Genomic DNA, 9,102 nt, shown 5'->3' with positions numbered 1-9,102 from the left:
ACAGATTGAGATATAAAAAAAGCCCCCGTTCAGACTCAATGGCGGAGAGCGGGCAGGCTCGGCGGCCGGGCAGGAGGCCTCTTGGACAGATTGAGAGATTAAAAAAAAAAAAAGCCCCCGTTCAGTGTCAATGGCGGAGAGCGGGCCGGCTCGGCGGCGGAGAGCGGGCCGGCTCGGCGGCCGAGTGCGGCCGGGCAGGAGGCCTCTTGGACAGATTGAGAGATAAAAAAAAAGCCCCCGTTCAGTCTCAATGCCGGAGAGCGGGCCGGCTCGGCGGTGGAGAGGCGTCTTGGTCGGATGAATGGTGTTGGAATGCGGCCAGCTGAAGTCATCTTGAGCACCGGAGGAGAGGCCCGGCGACGTGGCCGAGCGTGGCCGGCGGAGAGGTGTCTTGGTGGGATGAATGGTGTTGGAACGCGGCCAGCGGAAGTCATCTTGAGCACCGGAGGAGAGCCCCTGGCGACGTGGCCGGCGGGGAGGCGTCTTGGTCGGAGGAATAGTGTTGGAACGCGACCCGCGGAAGTTATCTTGAGCACCAGAGGAGAGGCCCGGCGACGTGACCAAGCGTGGCCGGCGGAGAGGCGTCTTGGTCGCATTGGGAAAATTAGAAAATCCCCCCCATTCATTCTCGACAATACCGCTTGTGTCCGCCAGACGGCGGTGTAGTAGGCAAAAGGCCATTCATTTTAATGGGCGGGGGCGAGCGGGCCGGCTCGGCGGCCGAGTGCGGCCAGGGAGGAGGCTTCTTGGACAGATTCAGAGATGAAAAAAGCGGGTCGGCTTGGCGGCGGATAATGGGCTGGCCGAGCGGCGGAGAGCGGGCCGGCTCGGCGGCCGCATTCGGATGAATGGTGTTGGAACGCGGCCAGCGGAAGTCATCTTGAGCACCGGAGGAGAGCCCCCGGCGACGTGGCCGGCGGGGAGGCGTCTTCGTCGGATGAATAGTCTTGGAACGCGGCACGCGGAAGTTATCTTGAGCACCGGAGGAGAGGCTGGGCGACGTGACCAAGCGTGGCCGGCGAAGAGGCGTGGAAAATTAAAAAATCCCCCCATTCATTCTCGGCAATACCGCTTGTGTCCGCCAGATGGCGGTGTAGTAGGCAAAAGGCCATTCATTTTAATGGGCGGGGGAGAGCGGGCCAGCTCACCGGCCGAGTGCGGGCCAGCTCGGCGGCCGGGCAGGATACCTCTTGGACAGATTGAGAGATTAAAAAAAGCCCCCGTTCTTTATCAATGGCGGAGAGCGGGCCGGCTCGCGGCGAAGAGCTGGCCAGCTCGGCGGCCGGGCAGGATGCCTCTTGGACAGATTGAAAGATTTAAAAAAGCCCCCGTTCAGTCTCAATGGCGGAGAGCGGGCCGGCTCGGCGGCGGAGAGCAGACCGGCTCGGTGGCCGAGTGCGGTCGGGGAGGAGGCGTCTTGGACAGATTGAGAGATTAAAAATGCCTCCGTTCAGTCTCAATGGCGGAGAGCGGGCCGGCTCGGCGGCGAAGAGGCGTCTTGGTCGGATGAATGGTGTTGAAACGCGGCCAGCGGAAGTCATCTTGAGCACCGGAGGAGGCCCGGCGACGTGGCCGAGTGTGGCCGGCGGAGAGGCGTCTTGGTCGGATGAATGGTGTTGGAACGCTGCCAGCGGAAGTCATCTTGAGCACCGGAGGAGAGGCCCGGCGACGTGACCAAGCGTGGCCGGCGGAGAGGCGTCTTGGTCGCATTGGGAAAATTAAAAAATCCCCCCCATTCATTCTCGGCAATACCGCTTGTGTCCGCAAGACGGCGGTGTAGTAGGCAAAAGGCCATTCATTTTAATGGGCGGGGGAGAGCAGGCCGGCTCATCGGCCGGGCAGGAGGCCTCGTGTACAGATTGAGAGATTAAAAAAAAGCCCACGTTCAGTCTCAATGGAGGAGAGCGGGCCGGCCCGGCGGCCGAGTGCGGCCGGGCAGCAGGCCTCTTGGATAGATTGAGAGATGAAAAAAAAGCCCCTGTTCAGTCTCGATGGGCCGGTTCGGCGGCGGGGCGGCGTCTTGTTCGGATGAATGGTGTTGGAACGCGGCCAGCGGAAGTTATCTTGAGCACCGGAGGAGGCCCGGCGACATGGCCGAGCGTGGCCGGCGGAGAGGCGTCTTGGTCGTATTGGGAAAATTAGAAAATCCCCCCCATTCATTCTCGGCAATACCGTTTGTGTCCGCCAGACAAAAGGCCATTCTTTTTAATGGGCGGGGGAGAGCGGGCCAGCTCAGCGGCCGAGTGCGGGCCAGCTCGGCGGCCGGGCAGGATGCCTCTTGGACAGATTGAGAGATTAAAAAAAGCCCCCGTTTTTTCTCAATGGCGGAGAGCGGGCCGGCTCGGCGGTGGAGAGGCGTCTTGGTCGGATGAATGGTGTTGAAACGCGGCCAGCGGAAGTCATCTTGAGCCCCGGAGGAGGCCCGGCGACGTGGCCGAGTGTGGCCGGCGGAGAGGCGTCTTGGTCGGATGAATGGTGTTGGAACGTGGCCAGCGGAAGGCATCTTGAGCACCGGAGGAGAGGCCCGGCGACGTGACCAAGCGTGGCCGGCGGAGAGGCGTCTTGGTCGCATTGGGAAAATTAGAAAATCCCCCCCATTCATTCTCGGCAATACCGCTTGTGTCCGCCAGACGGCGGTGTAGTAGGCAAAAGGCCATTCATTTTAATGGGCGGGCGAGAGCGGGCCGGCTCAGCGGCCGGGCAGGAGGCCTCTTGTACAAATTGAGAGATTAAAAAAAAAGCCCCCGTTCAGTCTCAATGGCGGAGAGCGGGCCGGCTCGGCGGCGGAGAGCAGACCGGCTCGGTGGCCGAGTGCGGTCGGGGAGGAGGCGTCTTGGACAGATTGAGAGATAAAAAATGCCCCCGTTCAGTCTCAATGGCGGAGAGCGGGCCGGCTCGGCGGCGAAGAGGCGTCTTGGTCGGATGAATGGTGCTGAAACGCGGCCAGCGGAAGTCATCTTGAGCACCGGAGGAGGCCCGGCGACGTGGCCGAGTGTGGCCGGCGGAGAGGCGTCTTGGTCGGATGAATGGTGTTGGAACGCGGCCAGCGGAAGTCATCTTGAGCACCGGATGAGAGGCCCGGCGACGTGACCAAGCGTGGCCGGCGGAGAGGCGTCTTGGTCGGATGAATGGTGTTGGAACGCGGCCAGCGGAAGTCATCTTGAGCACCGGAGGAGAGCCCCCGGTGACGTGGCCGGCGGGGAGGCGTCTTGGTCGGATGAATAGTGTTGGAACGCGGCCCGCGGAAGTTATCTTGGGCACCGGAGGAGAGGCCCGGCGACGTGACCAAGCGTGGCCGGCGGAGAGGCGTCTTGGTCGGATGAATGGTGTTGGAACGCGGCCAGCGGAAGTCATCTTGAGCACCGGATGAGAGGCCCGGCGACGTGACCAAGCGTGGCCGGCGGAGAGGCGTCTTGGTCGCATTGGGAAAATTAAAAAATCCCCCCATTCATTCTCTGCAATACCGCTTGTGTCCGCCAGACGGCGGTGTAGTAGGCAAAAGGTCATTCATTTTAATGGGCGGCGGAGTGAGGGCCGGCTCGGCGGCCGGGCAGGAGGCCTCTTGGACAGATTGAGAGATAAAAAAAATGCCCCTGTTCAGTCTCAATGACGCAGAGCGGGCAGGCTCGGCGGCGGAGAGCGGGCCGGCTCGGCGGCCGAGTGCGGCCGTGCAGGAGGCCTCTTGGACAGATTGAGAGATTTTAAATAAAGCCCCCGTTCAGTCTCAATGGGCCGGCTCGGCGGCAGAGAGGCGTCTTGGTCGGATGAATGGTTTTGGAACGCGGCCAGCGGAAGTTATCTTGAGCACCGGAGGAGGGCCGGCGACGTGGCCGAGCGTGGCAGGCGGAGAGGCGTCTTGGTCGCATTGGGAAAATTAGAAAATCCCCCCCATTCATTCTCGGCAATACCGCTTGTGTCCGCCAGACGGCGGTGTAGTAGGCAAAAGGCCATTCATTTTAATGGGCGGGGGAGAGCAGGCCGGCTCATCGGCCGGGCAGGAGGCCTCGTGTACAGATTGAGAGATTAAAAAAAAGCCCACGTTCAGTCTCAATGGAGGAGAGCGGGCCGGCCCGGCGGCCGAGTGCGGGCCGGCTCGGCGGGCGAGTGCGGCCGGGGAGGAGGCCTCTTGGACAGATTGAGGAATAAAAAAGCCCCCGTTCAATGTCAATGGCGGAAAGCGGGTCGGCTCGGCGGCGGAGAGCGGGCCGGCCCGGTGGCGGAGAGCGGGCCGGCTAGGCGGCCGGGCAGGAGGCCTCTTGGACAGATTGAGAGATTTAAAAAAGCCCCCGTTCAGTCTCAATGGCGCAGAGTGGGCAGGCTCGGCGGCGGAGAGCGGGCCGGCTCGGCGGCCGAGTGCGGCCGGGGAGGAGGCCTCTTGGACAGATTGAGATAATAAAAAAGCCCCTGTTCAGTCTCACTGGCGGAGAGCGGGCAGGCTCGGCGGCGGAGAGCGGGCCGGCTCGGCGGCCGGGCAGGAGGCCTCTTGGACAGATTGAGAGATTAAAAAAAAAAAAGCCCCCGTTCAGTCTCAATGGCGGAGAGCGGGCCGGCTCGGCGGCGGAGAGCGGGCCAGCTCGGCGGCTGGGCAGGAGGCCTCTTGGACAGATCGAGAGATTAAAAAAAGCCCCCGTTCAGTCTCAATGGCGGAGAGCGGGTCGGCTCGGCGGCCGATTCCGGCTGGACAGCAGACCTCTTGGACAGATTGAGAGATTAAAAAAAAGCCCCCGTTCAGTCTCAATGGCGGAGAGCGGCCGGCTCGGCGGCGGAGAGCAGACCGGCTCGGTGGCCGAGTGCGGTCGGGGAGGAGGCGTCTTGGACAGATTGAGAGATAAAAAAAATGGCCCCGTTCAGTCTCAATGGCGGAGAGCGGGCCGGCTCGGCGGCGAAGAGGCGTCTTGGTCGGATGAATGGTGTTGGAACGCGGCCAGCTGAAGTCATCTTGAGCACCGGAGGAGAGGCCCGGCGACGTGGCCGAGCGTGGCCGGCGGAGAGGCGTCTTGGTCGGATGAATGGTGTTGGAACGCGGCCAGCGGAAGTCATCTTGAGCACCGGAGGAGAGCCCCCGGTGACGTGGCCGGCGGGGAGGCGTCTTGGTCGGATGAATAGTGTTGGAACGCGGCCCGCGGAAGTTATCTTGGGCACCGGAGGAGAGGCCCGGCGACGTGACCAAGCGTGGCCGGCGGAGAGGCGTCTTGGTCGGATGAATGGTGTTGGAACGCGGCCAGCGGAAGTCATCTTGAGCACCGGATGAGAGGCCCGGCGACGTGACCAAGCGTGGCCGGCGGAGAGGCGTCTTGGTCGCATTGGGAAAATTAAAAAATCCCCCCATTCATTCTCTGCAATACCGCTTGTGTCCGCCAGACGGCGGTGTAGTAGGCAAAAGGTCATTCATTTTAATGGGCGGCGGAGTGAGGGCCGGCTCGGCGGCCGGGCAGGAGGCCTCTTGGACAGATTGAGAGATAAAAAAAATGCCCCTGTTCAGTCTCAATGACGCAGAGCGGGCAGGCTCGGCGGCGGAGAGCGGGCCGGCTCGGCGGCCGAGTGCGGCCGTGCAGGAGGCCTCTTGGACAGATTGAGAGATTTTAAATAAAGCCCCCGTTCAGTCTCAATGGGCCGGCTCGGCGGCAGAGAGGCGTCTTGGTCGGATGAATGGTTTTGGAACGCGGCCAGCGGAAGTTATCTTGAGCACCGGAGGAGGGCCGGCGACGTGGCCGAGCGTGGCAGGCGGAGAGGCGTCTTGGTCGCATTGGGAAAATTAGAAAATCCCCCCCATTCATTCTCGGCAATACCGCTTGTGTCCGCCAGACGGCGGTGTAGTAGGCAAAAGGCCATTCATTTTAATGGGCGGGGGAGAGCGGGCCGGCTCGGCGGCCGAGTGCGGCCGGGGAGGAGGCGTCTTGGACAAATTGAGAGATGAAAAAAGCCCCCGTTCAGTCTCAATGGCGGAGAGCGGGCCGGCTTGGCGGCGGAGAATGGGCTGGCCGAGCGGCGGAGAGTGGGACGGCTCGGCGGCCACATTCGGATGAATGGTGTTGGAACGCGGCCAGCGGAAGTCATCTTGAGCACCGGAGGAGGCCCGGCGACGTGGCCGAGCGTGGCCGGCAGGAGGCCTCTTGGACAGAATGAGAGATAAAAAAAGCCCCCATTCAGTCTCAATGGCGGAGAGCGGGCCGGCTTGGCGGCGGAGAGCGGGCCGGCTCGGCAGTGGAGTGTGGCCGGGCAGGAGGCCTCTTGGACAGATTGAGAGATTTTTAAAAAAGCCCCCGTTCAGTCTCAGTGGCGGATAGCGGGACGGCTCGGCGGCGGAGAGTGTGCCGGCCAAGCGGCAGGGAGCGGGCTGGTTCGGCGGCCGAGTGCGGCCGGGAGGAGGCCTTTTGGACAGATTGAGAGAATGAAAAAGTCCCCTTTTAGTCTCAATGGCGAAGAGCGGGCCAGCTCGGCGGCCGAGTGCGGCCGGGAGGAGGCCCTTTGGACAGATTGAGAGAATGAAAAAGTCCCCATTTAGTCTCAATGGCGGAGAGCGGGACGGTTCGGCGGCGGAGAGCGGGCCGGCCCGGCGGCGGAGAGCGGGCCGGCTATGCGGCCGAGTGCGGCCAGGCATGAGTCCTCTTGGACAGATTGAGATATAAAAAAAGCCCCCGTTCAGTCTGAATGGCGGAGAGCGGGGCGACTCGGCGGCCGAGTGCTGCCAGGCAGGACTCTTGGACAGATTGAGATATAAAAAAAGGCCCCGCTCAGTCTCAATGGCGGAGAGCGGGTTGGCTCTGCGGCCGAGTGCGGTCGGGCAGGAGGACTCTTGGACAGATTGAGAGATGTAAAAAAAAAGCCCCCGTTCAGTCTCAATGGCGGAGAGCGGGCCGACTCGGCGGCGGAGAGCGGGCCGGCTCGGCGGCCGAGTGCGGCCGGGCAGGAGGCCGCTTGGACAGATCGAGAGATTTTTAAAAAAGCCCCCGTTCAGTCTCAATGGCGGAGAGCGGGCCGGCTTGGCGGCGGAGAGCGGAACGGCTCGGCGGCCGAGTGCGGCCGGGCAGGAGGCCTCTTGGACAGATTGAGAGATTTCAAAAAAAGCCCCCGTTCAGTCTCAATGGCGGAGAGCGGGCCAGCTCGGCGGCCGAGTGCGGCTGGGAGGAGGCCTTTTGGACAGATTGAGAGAATGAAAAAGCCCCCATTTAGTCTCAATGGTGGACAGCGGGCCGGCTAGGCGGCCGAGTGCGGCCGGGCATGAGGCCTCTTGGACAGATTGAGAGATTTTTAAAAAAGCCCCCGTTCAGTCTCAATGGCGGAGAGCGGGGTGACTCGGCGGCGGAGAGCGGGCCGACTCGGCGGCGGAGAGCGGGCCGGCTCGGCGGCCGAGTGCGGCCGGGCAGGAGGCCTCTTGGACAGATTGAGAGATTTAAAAAAAGCCCCCGTTCAGTCTCAATGGCAGAGAGCGGGCCGGCTCGGCGGCGGAGAGCGGGCCGGCTAAGCGGCCGAGTGCGGCCGGGCAGGAGGTCTCTTGGACAGATTGAGAGATTAAAAAAAAGCCCCCGTTCAGTCTCAATGGCGGAGAGCGGGCAGGCTTGGCGGCGGAGAGCGGGCCGGCTCGGCGGTCGAGTGTGGCTGGGCAGGAGGCCTCTTGGACAGATTGAGAGATTTTTAAAAAAGCCCCCGTTCAGTCGCAATGGCGGAGAGCGGGCCGGCTCGGCGGCCGAGTGCAGCTGGGCAGGAGGCCTCTTGGACAGATTGAGAGATTTTTAAAAAAGCCCCCGTTCAGTCTCAATGGCGGAGAGCGGGCCGGCTCGGCGGCCGAGAGGAGGCCTTTTGGACAGATTGAGAGAATGAAAAAGCCCCCATTTAGTCTCAATGGCGGAGAGCGGGACGGTTCGGCGGCCGGGCAGGAGGCCTCTTGGACAGATTGAGAGATTTTTTAAAAAGCCCCCGCTCAGTCTCAATGGCGGAGAGCGGGCCGGCTAAGCGGCCGAGTGCGGCCGGGCAGGAGGCCGCTTGGACAGATTGAGATATAAAAAAAAGCCCCCGTTCAGTCTCAATGGCGGAGAGCGGGCTGGCTTGCCGGCGGAGAGCGGGCCGGCTCGGCGGCTGAGTGCGGCCGGGCAGGAGGCCTCTTGGACAGATTGAGACATTAAAAAAAAAAAAGAGCCCCCGTTCAGTCTCAATGGCAGAGAGCGGGCCAATTCGGCGGTGGAGTGGCGTCTTGGTCGGATGAATGGTGTTGGAACGCGGCCAGCGGAAGTCATCTTGAGCACCGGAGGAGAGGCCCGGCGACGTGGCCGAGCGTGGCCGGCGGGGAGGCGTCTTGGTCGCATTGGGAAAATTAGAAAATCCCCCCCATTCATTCTCGCCAATACCGCCAGAAGGCGGTGTAGTAGGCAAAAGGCCATTCATTTTAATGGGCTGCGGAGAGTGGGCCGGCTCGGCGGCCGATTGCGGCCGGGGAGGAGGCCTCTTGGACAGATTGAGAGATAAAAAAAGCCCCCGTTCAGTCTCAATGGCGGAGAGCGGGCCGGTTCGGCCGCCGGGCAGGAGGCCTCTTGGACAGATTGAGATATAAAAAAAGCCCCCGTTCAGTCTCAATGGCGGAGAGCGGGCCGGCTCGGCGCCTGGTCAGATGAATGGTGTTGGAACGCGGCCAGCTGAAGTCATCTTGAGCAGCGGAGGAGAGGCCCGGCGACGGGGCCAAGCGTGGCTGGCGGGGAGGCGTCTTGGTCGGATGAATAGTGTTGGAACGCGGCCCGCGGAAGTTATCTTGAGCACCGGAGGAGAGGCCCGGCGACGTGGCCAAGCGTGGCCGGCGGAGAGGCGTCTTGGTCGGATGAATGGTGTTGGAACGCGGCCAGCGGAAGTCATCTTGAGCACCGGAGGAGAGGCCCGGCGACGTGGCCGAGCGTGGCCGGCGGAGAGGCGTCTTGGTCGGATGAATGGTAATGGAACGCGGCCAGCGGAAGTCATCTTGAGCACCGGAGCAGAGCCCCCGGCGACGTGGCCGGCGGAGAGGTGTCTTGGTCGCATTGGGAAAATTAGAAAATCCCCGCCATTCATTCTCGCCAATACCGCTTGTGTCCGCCAGAAGGCGGTGTAGTAGGCAAAAGGCCATTCATTTTAATG

The 9,102-nt window shown here is 62.4% G+C and overlaps 1 long non-coding RNA gene across 3 annotated transcripts; it reads left to right on the top strand.

The window, feature by feature from the left end:
• Nucleotides 1–314: 314 nt before the first annotated feature.
• On the top strand, nt 315–8,884 carry LOC127602338 (uncharacterized). Of its 3 annotated transcripts, none has more exons than XR_007962761.1 (3): nt 315–386; nt 5,188–5,209; nt 8,716–8,884. It is a non-coding gene; the product is annotated as an uncharacterized LOC127602338 (long non-coding RNA). The 3 variants fall into 3 exon arrangements; XR_007962760.1 differs by lacking the exon at nt 5,188–5,209 and adding an exon at nt 3,307–3,328; XR_007962762.1 differs by lacking the exon at nt 5,188–5,209 and adding an exon at nt 3,112–3,133.
• Nucleotides 8,885–9,102: the final 218 nt, after the last annotated feature.

Source organism: Hippocampus zosterae, chromosome 6 (genome assembly GCF_025434085.1).
Source record: "Hippocampus zosterae strain Florida chromosome 6, ASM2543408v3, whole genome shotgun sequence".
Lineage (NCBI taxonomy): Eukaryota > Metazoa > Chordata > Actinopteri > Syngnathiformes > Syngnathidae > Hippocampus > Hippocampus zosterae.
The sequence above is the reverse complement of the archived record's forward strand: the minus strand, read 5'-3'. Positions and strand labels throughout refer to the sequence as shown.